The 13,973-nt window shown below is 44.5% G+C and overlaps 1 protein-coding gene across 6 annotated transcripts in view; it reads right to left on the bottom strand.

The window, feature by feature from the left end:
- The window catches only part of sema5ba (sema domain, seven thrombospondin repeats (type 1 and type 1-like), transmembrane domain (TM) and short cytoplasmic domain, (semaphorin) 5Ba), a 296,903-nt gene that overhangs the window by 263,576 nt on the left and 19,354 nt on the right, over nt 1-13,973 (bottom strand). The window lies entirely within an intron of this gene.

Raw genomic sequence — 13,973 nt, 5'->3', positions numbered from 1 at the left:
GGCCCTTCATCAGAGTGTCTCTGGCCCTTCATCAGAGTGTCTCTGGCCCTTCATCAGAGTGTCTCTGGCCCTTCATCAAAGCTCTTGACAGCAGGTTAACAACCCTACTGAAACCAACGATCACACCTTGACAGGACTACGAAGCTAAGCTCTCTCTCTCTCTATATCTGTCTCTCTTTTCTCTGTCTCTCTCTCTCTATATCTCTGTCTCTCTTTTCTCTCTCTCTCTCTCTCTCTCTCTCTCTCTCTCTCTCTCTCTCTCTCTCTCTCTCTCTCTCTCTCTCTCTCTCTCTATATATATATATATATATATCTCTCTTTTCTCAATCTCTCTTTTCTCTCTCTCTCTCTCTCTCTCTCTCTCTCTCTCTATATATATATATATATATATATATATATATATATATATATCTCTGTCTCTCTTTTCTCTGTCTCTCTTTTCTCAATCTCTCTCTCTCTCTCTATATCTCTGTCTCTCTTTTCTCTCTCTCTCTATATCTCTGTCTCTCTTTTCTCAATCTATCTTTTCTTTCTTTCTCTCTCTCTCTCTCTCTCTCTCTCTCTCTCTCTCTCCTCCCCTATCTATCTCTGTCTCTCTTTTCTCAATCTCTCTTTTCTCTCTTTCTCTCTTTCTGTCTCTCTCTTCTTTTCTCTCTCTGTCTCTTGAGCTCACAGGCAGTAAAAGACAGCAGCTCATTATAAACTGCACAGGCACTTGTGTAACCGCACACTAGTGAAGGAGTGAGTGAGAGAGCGTGGACAACAAGTCAGAGCTTGTGGATACAGAGGGAGGCGTGTTCAGACTGGCTAACTAAATCCTCCCCCATTGCAGTGTGTTTCTGTCTCTCCACCTCCACTCAACTGTGTGTTTCTGTCTCTCCACCTCCACTCAACTGTGTGTTTCTGTCTCTCCACCTCCACTCAACTGTGTGTTTCTGTCTCTCCACCTCCACTCAACTGTGTGTTTCTGTCTCTCCACCTCCACTCAACTGTGTGTTTCTGTCTCTCCACCTCCACTCAACTGTGTGTTTCTGTCTCTCCACCTCCACTCAACTGTGTGTTTCTGTCTCTCCACCTCCACTCAACTGTGTGTTTCTCTCTCCACCTCCACTCAACTGTGTGTTTCTGTCTCTCCACCTCCACTCAACTGTGTGTTTATGGGCTGCTGAAGACTGGAGACTGCAAGGGCACACACACACTCACAGCTCGAACACCAGCCAGCCAATCCCGAATTGCCTCCAGATAAACAAATAAAAATTAATTATAATGTCTCCTATCTGCATCATCACAGCCACTTAAATTAGGTTTAAAACAGGTTTAAAACGAAATACAAAACAAAACAAAGAAGTTTCCTGTGAAAGGCCAATCTCTGCTTGAGGTAATGAAGGGAAGCGTACATCAGACAGCATCTCTCTCTGCATCCCAGAGGCTGAGCGATGTTTTACACGTCTCCACGGTGATCTCACAGTGCTATCACACTGTTCCCAGCATGATGGTGTGCTGTGAGGGGGGATTTACCCAAGCACCGTTTGTGTGTGTGAACCCACCATCTCCACCCACCCACACACACACACACACACACACACACACACACACACACACACACACACACACACACACACACACACACACACACACACACACACACACACACACACACACACACACACACACACACACACACACACACACACACACACACACACACACACACACACACACACAGTCCCAAGGCTGCTGATTACAGGACTGTGCTAGCGGAGTAAACATTACATCACTAGCACTGTGGATGGAGAGGAGGGGGGGTCTGGTAAGCATCTAGCCTGCAGTACTGTAGCCTGGCTGGTTTGATTACAGTTTGTTGTGGGCTCAGAAGGGGAGGTGGACTGTAGCCATCACTGTGTGATTATTATATGCTGCCTGCAGTGACTGGTTACTCAGGTAACACTATTATCAAGCAGGCTGATCCATGATGTTGTTTCAGCAAAAGCCCAATGAAAAGTGAATGCAGTAACTTAGAGTCAAGGTATCCTAGACACAGATCAAATCACCTGTGTTATGTACTGTAGCTATTACATCTCCGTGATGATGTGATCCATCCATCTCGCTCCCTTTCTCCCCTCTGATAAGGAAACTGAAATCTCCTAACAACAAGGGCTCCAAATACCAAATGCTAACATTTCTCTGTCCATTCCTCCAGGTTTCCCACAGACCTGGATCAGGCCCACAGCTCTGAATGATACAGAAACATGTCTGATATGCTGCGGCCCAGGCATATCATCAGAATGTTCCATGTTTTCCATTCTTCCCCCATGGAGCTCCTCCAGGCTTCAGGATCTAAGGCATGCAGTCAGCAGTCAAGGCCCAGAACAAAAAGCCTGCCTGGGGGATGAGGAGGCAGGGTGCGGTGCGGAGAGGGAACACTGGAATAGCTGGGCCAGCAGAGACCTCCTGAAGGGGGGAACCAGGCACCGCTCCGCTCAGCCCTGTTCTGTTCTATCTGCCTTCCTTCCACCGCTGGCCTGGAACCAGCCGCAGTTGGAATGGAGAGGGAGCGTCAGTAATTACGACCCACGACTGAGGCCCCAGCGCCTGGGAAAGAGAGTGGGTGGAGAGGAGAGGAGGACGCAGTGTGGCTAACAGTACCTTACTACAGGGGGAATCAGTATACATCTCATAGAGAAAGCCTAGTGTGCGTTCAGAGAACTTGTAATGAATATGCAGAGCAGACCTAAGACAAAGCTTCCATGGCTTGCTGTGCAAAGAGGCTCACTTGTCACTCCATGAGCGACAGTTTACTTTAAATGAGATCTGCTACACAGGCCAGAGACTAAATTAAGAGTTTATTTCCAAAATATTATATTTAAGCAATAAGGCACGACGGGGTGTGGTATATGGCACGACGCATCACAGACACAGCCCTTAGCCGTGGTATATTGGCCATATATCACAAACCCCAGAGGTGCCTTATTTGCTATTACAAACTGGTTACGAACATAATTAGAGCAGCAAAAATAAATGTTTCGTCATACGTGTGGTATACGGTCTGATATACCACGGTTGTCAGCCAATCAGCATTCAGGGCTCGAACCACCCAACTACCAATTTTTCACATGTTTTTTCATTAGAAATTATTGCTGGATAAGAGCATCTGCTAAATCAGGATTTCGAAATATATGCCTTTTAGATCATAATGAATGTGATTATATTGATGGGGGGGTCCTGATCCTAGATCAGCACTCCTAACATCTGTTCCAGAAACATCTGCTCCAGGTCATATGTTTCAGCACGTCACTTCCTGTTGAACGCAGAATGAGGAAGAGCTCGGTTTTATTTTTTTGAAAAGTTTGTTGTTTGAAAGTGCATTGGAAAATTATTGGTAGCTATCTAGCTTCTTAGTTTGGATCCCGCGACGCAGTTGGCATCAGTTGCTGGGACTGCTTGTCTATTTCCAGTGATCCTACCGACCAAGTACTGGTCTGAGGAGCTATTTGGTTCGCAGCTAGCCTAGCTGCTAGCTAGCTGCATATCAAGCTAGCAAAGGTTTTCTTGAACGCAGCCCGCGATGCGTTTAGACATTGTGGCTGGGACCGCGGATTGTCCCAGGTTTGTGGCTGTCTAGATCCCTGCTGTTTGTTGTTTTCAATTTTCCCCGTGACCTGCCTTGTCTGGAACAGCGTAACCTACGTTGCTAGCTACCATGACAAAGACCAACGTCGGCGGGAGTACCGTTAAGGACAGTGGTGTATCTCTATTCCACATAAAGGATCTTTAAAAAAAAATACAAATAAAAAGAGACCTACAAGCAGTTGTTACAACAACAGGACATCAGTTCTGTGTGTGAATCCATGACAACAATGACAGATGAATCGGACAAAGTACAATCAAGGCGGAACAACATGGTTGTGGACGGAATTGCAGAATCTCCACATGAGAGTCTGAGGACAAAGTGAGGGAAATGATCTCTGAGAAATTGAAGATGGACCACAGGAAGATTGAGGTGGAGCCCGCCCACAGGACTGGAAAACCCACCACCGGCCCAGGTGATAGGCCCAGGCCGATAGTGGTCAAGTTCCTGAGGTTCAAGTACAAGGTAGCTGTTCTGGAAAGAGCCAAGAACTTGAGAGGAATGTATATCTTCTTCAACGAGGACTATCCTGAAGCTGTGCGCCAGAAGAGGAAAGAACTTATCCCAGTCATGAAAGCTGCCAGAGCGCGTGGGGACATTGCTTACATCCGCTATGACAGGCTCATTGTCCACCCTCCCTCCCAGAAGCCTGGAAGGGATGAGAGAGCCAAGCCTATGGGTTCGTAGCCTCAACCCCGTAACACACACACACACACACACACACACACACACACACACACACACACACACACACACACACACACACACACACCAATTGATTAATGGACTGCTGAATGTATATTTTTTTATCTTGCTTTGTCTGCTCTTTTCAGTATTATGTCTATCTCTGATAAGCTACCCAGGAAAGAGCTGAAAATATCCCATATTATGTAGCCTTAGAAATAAGGTTCATGAAATCAATAACTTGTTAACATCAGATAACATTCATATATTAGCCATTTATGAGACTCACTTAGATAATTCATTTGATGATACATCAGTAGCTATAACATCTATAGAAGAGACAGAAATGCTTATGGGGGAGGTGTTGCTGTATATATTCAGAGCCATATCCCTGTAATGCTTAGAGAAGATCTTATGTCAAGTGTTATTGAAGTGTTGTGGTTGCAGGTTCACTTGGCACAACTGAACCTTTTCTTTTGGGGTGTTGCTATAGGCCACCAAGTGCTAACACTCAGTATCTAAATAATATGTGTGAAATGCTTGATAGTGTATGTGATGTAAACAGAGAGGTCTACTTTCTTGGGGACTGAATATTGACTGGTTTTCATCAAGCTGTCCACTCAAGAGGAAGCTTCTTACAGTAACCAGTGCCTGTAATCTGGTTCAGGTTATTAATCAACCTGCCAGGGTGTTTACAAACACTACAGGAACAAGATCATCCACATGTATTGATCACATTTTTACTAATACTGTAGAACTTTGTTCTAAAGCTGTATCCGTATCCATTGGACACAGTGATCACAATATAGTGGCTATATCCAGGAAAGCCAAAGTTCCAACAGCTGAGCCTAAAATAGTGTATAAGAGATCATACAAAATATTTTGCTGTGACTCTTATGTGGACAATGTTAAGAATATTTGTTGGTCTGATGTGATTAATGAGGAGCATCCAGACGCTGCACTTGATGAAATTATGGAATTGGTCTTGACCTCTGAACTACAGCTTCCTGAAAGAACAGAAAGTGTTCTGTTCAAACTCCCTGGTCAACAAAGATTTATGGGGAAACTCTTAAGAAACTGACTGTTAGAACTGTTAAGCCTCCATGGATTGATGAGGAATTGAAAAACTGTATGGTTGAAAGAGATGGGCAAAAGGAGTGGCTAATAAGTCTGGCTGCACATCTGACTGGTTACTGCAAATTTTGAAATTATGTGAATAAACTCAACAAAAAGAAGAAGAAACTTTATTATGAAGATAAGATCAATGTCATAAAGAATGATGGAAAAAAACTTTGGAGTACTTTAAATGAAATTATGGGCAGAAAGACAAATTCAATTCCATCATCGAATCAGATGGCTTATTCATCACGAAACCATTTGATGTTTCCAATTATTTTAATGATTATTTAATTGGCAAAGTGGGCAAACTTAGGCAGGAAATGCCAACAATGAACAGTGAGAAATTGTATTCATGCATAAAAAAACTAATAATGAAAGGAAAGCAGTGCAAGCTTGAATTTTGTTCGTGTTAGTGTGGGAGAGGTGGAACAATTATTGTTATCAATCAATAATGACAAACCTCCTGGCATTGACAGCTTAGATGGAAAGCTACTGAGGATGGTAACTGACTCTATAGCCACTCCTATCTGTCATATTTTTTATCTGAGCCTAGAGGAAAGTCTTTGTCCTCAGGCCTGGAGGGAAGCCAAAGTAAGTCCGCTACCCAAGAGTGGTAAAGCGGCCTTTACTGGTTCTAACAGCAGACCTATAAGCCTGCTGCCAGCTCTTAGCAAACTGTTGGAAAAAATTGTGTTTGACCAAATACAATACTATTTCTCTGCAAACAAATTAACATTAGCATGCTTATAGAGAAGGGCACTCAACATGTACTGCACTGACACAAATGACTGATGATTGGTTGAAAGAAATTGATAATAAGATTGTGGGAGCTGTACTGTTAGATTTCAGTGCAGCCTTTGATATTATTGACCATAACCTATTGTTGAAAAAACGTATGTGCTAAGGCTTTTCAACCACACCATATCGTGGATTAGAAGCTATCTATCTAATAGAACTTGGAAGGTTTTCTTTAATGGAAGCTTCTCTAATGTCAAACATGTAAAGTGTGGTGTACTGCAGGGCAGCTCTCAAGCCCCTCTACTCTTTTCTATTTTTACCAATGACCTGCCACTGGCATTAAACAAAGCATGTGTGTCCATGTATGCTGATGATTCAACCATATACGCATCAGCAACCACAGCTAATGAAGTCACTAAAACCATTAACAAAGAGTTGCAGTCTGTTTTGGAATGGGCTGCCAGTAATAAACTGGTCCTGAACATCTCTAAAACTAAGAGCATTGTATTTGGGACAAATCATTCCTTAAGTTCTAGACCTCAGCTGAATCTGGTAATGAATGGCCTGGCTGTTTAACAAGTTGAGGAGACTAAATTACTTGGCATTACCTTAGATTGTAAACTGTCATGGTCAAAACATATAGATTCAATAGATTCAATGGTTGTAAAGATGGGGAGAGGTCTAGCCGTAATAAAGAGATGCTCTGCTTCTTTGACACCACACTCCAAAAAGCAAGTTCTGCAGGCTCTAGTTTTGTCTCATCTTGATTATTGTCCAGTCGTGTGGTCCAGTGCTGCAGGGAAAGCCCTAGTTAAGCTGCAGCTGGCCCAGAACAGAGCGGGAGGTTTTGTTCTTAATTGTAATCAGAAGGCGGATATAAATACTGTGCATGCCAGTCTCTCTTGGCTAAGAGTTGAGGAGAGACTGACTGCATCACTTCTTCTTTTTATAAGAAACATTAATGTGTTGAAAATCCCAAATTGTTTGCATAGTCAACATACACACAGCTCTGACACACACACTTATCCCACCAGACATGCCAAAAGGGGTCTTTTCATAGTCCCCAAATCCAGAACAAATTCAAGAAAGTGTACAGTATTATATAGAGCCCAAAAAACAGATAAAGCAACACCTCGCTGCACAACTCCTCTCCCCTATTTGACCTGGATAGTTTGTGTGTATTCATTGGTATGTAGGCTACGTGTGCCTTTTTAAAAATGTATGTAGTTCTGTCCTTGAGCTGTTCTTGTCTATTTATGTTCTGTATTATGTAATTCTGTATTATGTTTTGTGTGGACCCCAGGAAGAGTAGCTGCTGCTTTTGCAACAGCTAATGGGGATAATAACAAAATATAAAAATACCAAATACCTATGAATACGGTCTTAGGCCTCCCTAGTTCGCATTAGTAGTCCCTCTGCCACTCAGTCATACCACTCAGTTGTCTTAGAGACTCATTTGATTTTGCAGCTGACAGCCAGAAAAGGAGGGAAAGTGGGGAGAGGTGAAGCAAAGTAAGGTAATATAAAAGGCTGCAAGGTGATTCATCTTCCTTGTCTGTGTCTGGCCTTCAGGTGGACTGGGCCCAGCCTCAGAAGTGAAGGACTGTCTGACTCTGTTGAATAAAAACAAAGGACTTTGGGTAAACTCCACCGGGAGATAGTGAGGGAGGACTTGTGTGGCTCAAACAGCGCAGGCCAGTGAGAAAAAGAGAGACTAGTGGATAAGAGAAGGACAGAGAGAGACATCAAGGGAATGGGCTAAATAACTAAATAAACAACACTAAATAAACTTCAGTTTACACGGCTGATAGAATCTTGACTAGAACCCAAAAATTTGATCATATTACTCCAGTGCTAGCCTCTCTACACTGGCTTCCTGTTATAAGGCAAGGGCTGATTTCAAGGTTTTACTGCTAACCTACAAAGCATTACATGGGCTTGCTCCTACCTATCTTTCTGATTTGGTCCTGCTGTACATACGTACGCTACGGTCACAAGACGCAGGCCTCCTAACTGTCCCTAGAATTTCTAAGCAAACAGCTGGAGGCAGGGATTTCTCCTATAGAGCTTTTTTTATTTTTTTTTATCCCATTTTCGTGGTATCCAATCGCTAGTAATTACTATCTTGTCTCATCGCTACAACTCCCGTACGGGCTCGGGAGAGACGAAGGTCGAAAGCCATGCGTCCTCCGAAGCACCACCCAACCAAGCCGCACTGCTTCTTAACACAGCGCGCCTCCAACCCGGAAGCCAGCCGCACCAATGTGTCGGAGGAAACACCGTGTACCTGGCCCCCTTGGTTAGCGCGCACTGCGCCCGACCCGCCACAGGAGTCGCTGGAGCGCGATGAGACAAGGATATCCCTACCGGCCAAACCCTCCCTAACCCGGACGACGCTATGCCAATTGTGCGTCGCCCCACGGACCTCCCGGTCGCGGCCGGCTGCGACAGAGCCTGGGCGCGAACCCAGAGTCTCTGGTGGCGCAGCTAGCACTGCGATGCAGTGCCCTAGACCACTGCGCCACCCGGGAGGCCAGAGCTCCATTTTTATGGAATGGTCTGCCTATCCATGTGAGAGACGCAGACTTGGTCTCAACCTTTAAGTCTTTATTGAAGACTCATTTCTTCAGTAGGTCCTATGATTGAGTGTAGTCTGGCCCAGGAGTGTGAAGGTGAATGGAAAGGCACTGGAGCAACGAACCGCCCTTGCTGTCTCGGCCGGTTCCGGTTCGGGATTCTCTGCCTCAAACCCTATTACAGGGGCTGAGTCACTGGCTTACTGGTGCTCTTCCATGCCATCCCTAGGAGGGGTGCGTCACTTGAGTGGGTTGAGTCACTGACGTGATCTTCCTGTCCGGGTTGGCGCCCCCCCCCTTGGGTTGTGCCGTGGTGGAGATCTTTGTGGGCTATACTCGGCCTTGTCTCAGGATGGTAAGTTGGTGGTTGGAGATATCCCTCTAGTGGTGTGGGGGTTGTGCTTTGGCAAAGTGGGTGGGGTTATATCCTGCCTGTTTGGTCAGAAAGGTCACAGTGTCTCCCGAGCCCTCCTGTCTAAGCCACCAGTATTTATGCTGCAATAGTTTATGTGTCGGGGGGCTAGGGTCAGTCTGTTATATCTGAAGTATTTCCCATCTTCTCCGGTGTCCTGTGTGAATTGAATTATGCTCTCTCTAATTCTCTCTCTCTTTTTCTCTCTTTCTTTCTTTCTCTCTTTCTTTCTTTCTTTCTTTCTTTCTTTCTTTCTTTCTTTCTTTCTTTCTTTCTTTCTTTATGACCATGCCTCAGAACTGCCTGGCCTGATGACTCCTTGCTGTCCCCAGTCCACCTGGTTGTGCTGCTCCTCCTTCTGCCTGCGGAAATGGATTGATTGATTGGACCAAAATCCACCAACGAGAGAGGAATAGGAGAAGAGAGAGAGAGAGAGAGAGAGAGAGAGAGAGAGAGAGAGAGAGAGAGAGAGAGAGAGAGAGAGAGAGAGAGAGAGAGAGAGAGAGAGAGAGAGAGAGAGAGAGAGAGAGAGAGAGAGAGAGAGACATATATCGTGAGTTGGGGGCAAAGCTAGACAGTGGAGGAGGAGGCAGACAGACAGACAGAGAATCAGACTTATCCTTCCAGACTTTAAAAAGGGGATGGCACCCAATTCTTTATCTTTTCCTTTCATTTCACAAACTGGAATTCAAAACCTTTAATCATCAACTAGAGGAACATCAAACCATTTAATGGAATGATTGAATCATTTCATGTTTACTGCCAGAGACTCATCATTCGTACATGCCGTTTGCTTAACGACTCTTGAAATTAAAGCACTTAGCAATTAACATTGAATAGACGAGCCGAGAGACAGGTTGAAATGATATGTGACATACTAAAGGAGGCCATTCATTTGGGTTCAAAGAGAGCATATCCTAAGGGGTAATATAGAGACAAAGAGATTGAAAAGTGTGTGTGTGTGTGTGTGTGTGTGTGTGTGTGTGTGTGTGTGTGTGTGTGTGTGTGTGTGTGTGTGTGTGTGTGTGTGTGTGTGTGTGTGTGTGTGTGTGTGTGTGTGTGTGTGTGTGTGTGTGTGTGTGTGTGTGTGTGTGTGTGTGTGTGTGTGTGTGTGTGTGTGTGTGTCATGGGCTTTAAAACATTGATAATGTCTGCAGTATTAAACCTCAAACAATATGTCATAGTTGGAGCTAACTTTATTTGCTTTTCTCTGACTTGCCTTGTCCTCTCTGTTCCCTGTGGAACTTTAAACAGAGAACACAGAGGGGAACGTAATATAATATTAACACATAGATTTCATCAGCAATGCTTTGGAGTTAAATTACACACACACGCACACATATACACACTCTATGACTCAATCAAGGTTCACGTCTGTCTGTCTGTCTGTCTGTCTGTCTGTCTGTCTGTCTGTCTGTCTGTCTGTCTGTCTGTCTGTCTGTCTGTCTGTCTGTCTGTCTGTCTGTCTCTGTCTGTCTGTCTCTGTCTGTCTGTCTGTCTGTCTGTCTGTCTGTCTGTCTGTCTGTCTGTCTGTCAACAGACGAGATCAAAGACCACAGACGATCAAACACAGACCAGATCAAACTCCCACTAACTGTCACCTCACAGCTCTCGGTTGGATCTTGAATGGCCCCTGTTCCCTATATACTTGGCTGCTTTTGACAAGTGTCCATTATATCGTCCACTATATAGAGAATAGAGGGTCATTTGGGACGCCCCTACTTATTGCAATCAATGGTAACCCCATTTCACTGACTTAAAAAAAAAGGCACTACTCCTCTGAAAACAGTTATTCTCTTCTGTCTATGCTGCCTGTCTGGAGTCTTATAAACTAAGTGAAACACTTAAATGATGAAATTGAATTGAAGCCACTGAATAAAGTGCCAATCCAATAAGTAATTACCGTCAGAGAGAGACAAGGGCTCAATGGTGAGGGAGGACGTGCTCAGTGCTCCACTCTCTTTCCCCAGTAGACATGACTGCAATTAATGACCTAGGATAAATCACTTAGAGAGAAAACAGTCAGGCTGTGTCCCAAATAGTACCCTGTTCCTTATGTAGTACACCACTACAGTAGTGCACTATATAGGGCAGAGGGTGCCTTTTTAGACACGCCCTTAGTCCAAATTGAACACAATTAAAGTAAGACCACCAGGATCTGGATGGTTCTAACAAATCACCACTGGCCCTTACTTATCAATTACAATCTGCCCAGAAACTTCAGGTCCAAACTAAAACCCACTTACTTGTGATTACATGGTAAAACCAGGCATCAAATCGAACACCACTAGATTAGAATAACATTTTTATGATTGACAAAGATCATTGATCCGTTCAATAGATTTGATGAAATCCACTGATTGAATGACAAATCATAGTTTTCCATCAAGGCATAGTTTGAACACAATCTTTCCCCCTTTAACAAGTTTTCACTTCACTTGGAGTTGGATTCCAAAGTAGTTGCCTCAGGTGTGTAAATCACTGAGACTGCTCACCACAAGGGAAAACTTCTAACAGAGGAAGAGAGAGGAAGAGTGATATGTAGAGAAAGAAGAGAGGGTGCTCACCACAAGGGAAAACTTCTAACAGAGGAAGAGAGAGGAAGAGTGATATGTAGAGAAAGAAGAGAGGGTGCCCACCACAAGGGAAAACTTCTAACAGAGGAAGAGAGAGGAAGAGTGATATGTAGAGAAAGAAGAGAGGGTGCTCACCACAAGGGAAAACTTCTAGCAGAGGAAGAGAGAGGAAGAGTGAGATGTAGAGAAGGAAGAGAGGGATAGAAGAGGAGGATGACACAGCAAAGTGGGGTCCTTTACTCATTGTGAGTGTGTCCTGGCAGGTTGCAGTGCCCCTGGGGGCTGAGCCAATGATTTGTATTTACACTAGATGACAAATAGGGGGGGTTGTGTTGACGCCAGCATGCCTCCATCTTGGCACTCCACCATCAAAAATATTCTCGAAGCTATAGAAATGCATTTATTAATGTCTACATTCGTGTTGCAACATTTATTATATTACAGTCATCTTAATGCATACTTTTAAATTATATTATGTGAGATAAATATAAAAATACAACAAAACAATTTTGATTACTAATGTTACTGTCCCCACTACAACACAAAAATACTTAAATACAAGTAATTTTGTCCTTGAAACATTTAATTGAAGTACTGTAGAATTCCATTCATTCCTATGGAAGACTGCTCCTACTGGGGAGTGGCAATATGACCGGCCGGTGGATTCAAAGCCTCTCAATGGCCAATACATATCATCAGTAATTGAGGGTTTATATACAGAGCAGATACACTAGATCTCTGAAGGTGTCACCACACGTGCACACACACACACACACACACACACACACACACACACACACACACACACACACACACACACACACACACACACACACACACACACACACACACACACACCTGGCTTCAGTCAACTCCTCTGAAGGCCTGTGAGACACTACAGCTCTGACCAGGAAAGCTGGTCTGGTCTGGCATTGCTTGGCTGTAGCCTCACTTGGCCTGCCTCCAGCATATCGTACACGTCTCTCCTGCTGTGCTGTGACAGCAGCTGTTTGATGCTAAGGGCTGAGGGGCTGGGGAGGGGAGGATTGCAGAGAAGGCGGGTAGTATGGAGGTAGGTGGGGGTAGTGTGTGTATGCGTGCATGCGTTTGTGTGGGTCATCTAGTGCCAGCATCTACTGTCAATGCCATAGTTAAGACTTCACAGGGCTGACATGGACTCAGGGAGAAAGGAGAGCTAATTAACACGGAGATCAAATGCAGGGTTTACATTGTGATACATAAATCTCCACCAGCCAGGCCTCGTTAGTGGAGGAGAGCCAAAGACATATATCAGGTGACTAGCGTCTCACCTGTAAATACGCATTTACTGTGATGGAAAACAATTGGAGCGAGACAGACAAACATCAGAGCACCTACGTCTCTGACTCCACCTACATCTCTGACTCCACCTACGTCTCTGACTCCACCTACGTCTCTGACTCCACCTACATCTCTGACTCCACCTACGTCTCTGACTCCACCTACGTCTCTGACTCCACCTACGTCTCTGACTCCACCTACGTCTCTGACTCCACCTACGTCTCTGACTCCACCTACGTCTCTGACTCCACCTACATCTCTGACTCCACCTACGTCTCTGACTCCACCTACATCTCTGACTCCACATACGTCTCTGACTCCACCTACATCTCTGACTCCACCTACATCTCTGACTCCACCTACGTCTCTGACTCCACCTACGTCTCTGACTCCACCTACATCTCTGACTCCACCTACATCTCTGACTCCACCTACATCTCTGACTCCACCTACATCTCTGACTCCACCTACGTCTCTGACTCCACCTACGTCTCTGACTCCACCTACGTCTGACTCCACCTACGTCTCTGACTCAGTATTTAACTCCAGAAGCGTTAACCTTTCATAACGACACAAGGCCATTGAACAGTCGTTTGAATTGTCTGCCTTGCGTTGACATATTTGATACAGAGTGCACCTCTCAAAGGAGGAAGAGAGAAAAAGTTTGACACAGCTTAACACCGGTGCAAAATGGCTGTCTGAGTCTTTAACAATACGTCTTGTTTATTCCTCTCACAACAGCAGCACAAGCACTCTGTCATTTTCCAAAGCTTAATGAATAGGAGAGTCGAGGTAAAGTCGAAGAGCAAGTCGCAGCCATCACCATCATCATTACCATCATCATCACCATCATCACCACCATCATCATCACCATTATCATCACCATTATCACCAGTATCACCATCACCATCATCATTACC

This window comes from Salvelinus alpinus, chromosome 14 (assembly GCF_045679555.1).
Source record: "Salvelinus alpinus chromosome 14, SLU_Salpinus.1, whole genome shotgun sequence".
Taxonomy (NCBI): domain Eukaryota; kingdom Metazoa; phylum Chordata; class Actinopteri; order Salmoniformes; family Salmonidae; genus Salvelinus; species Salvelinus alpinus.
This window is presented reverse-complemented; position numbering and strand designations above follow the sequence as displayed.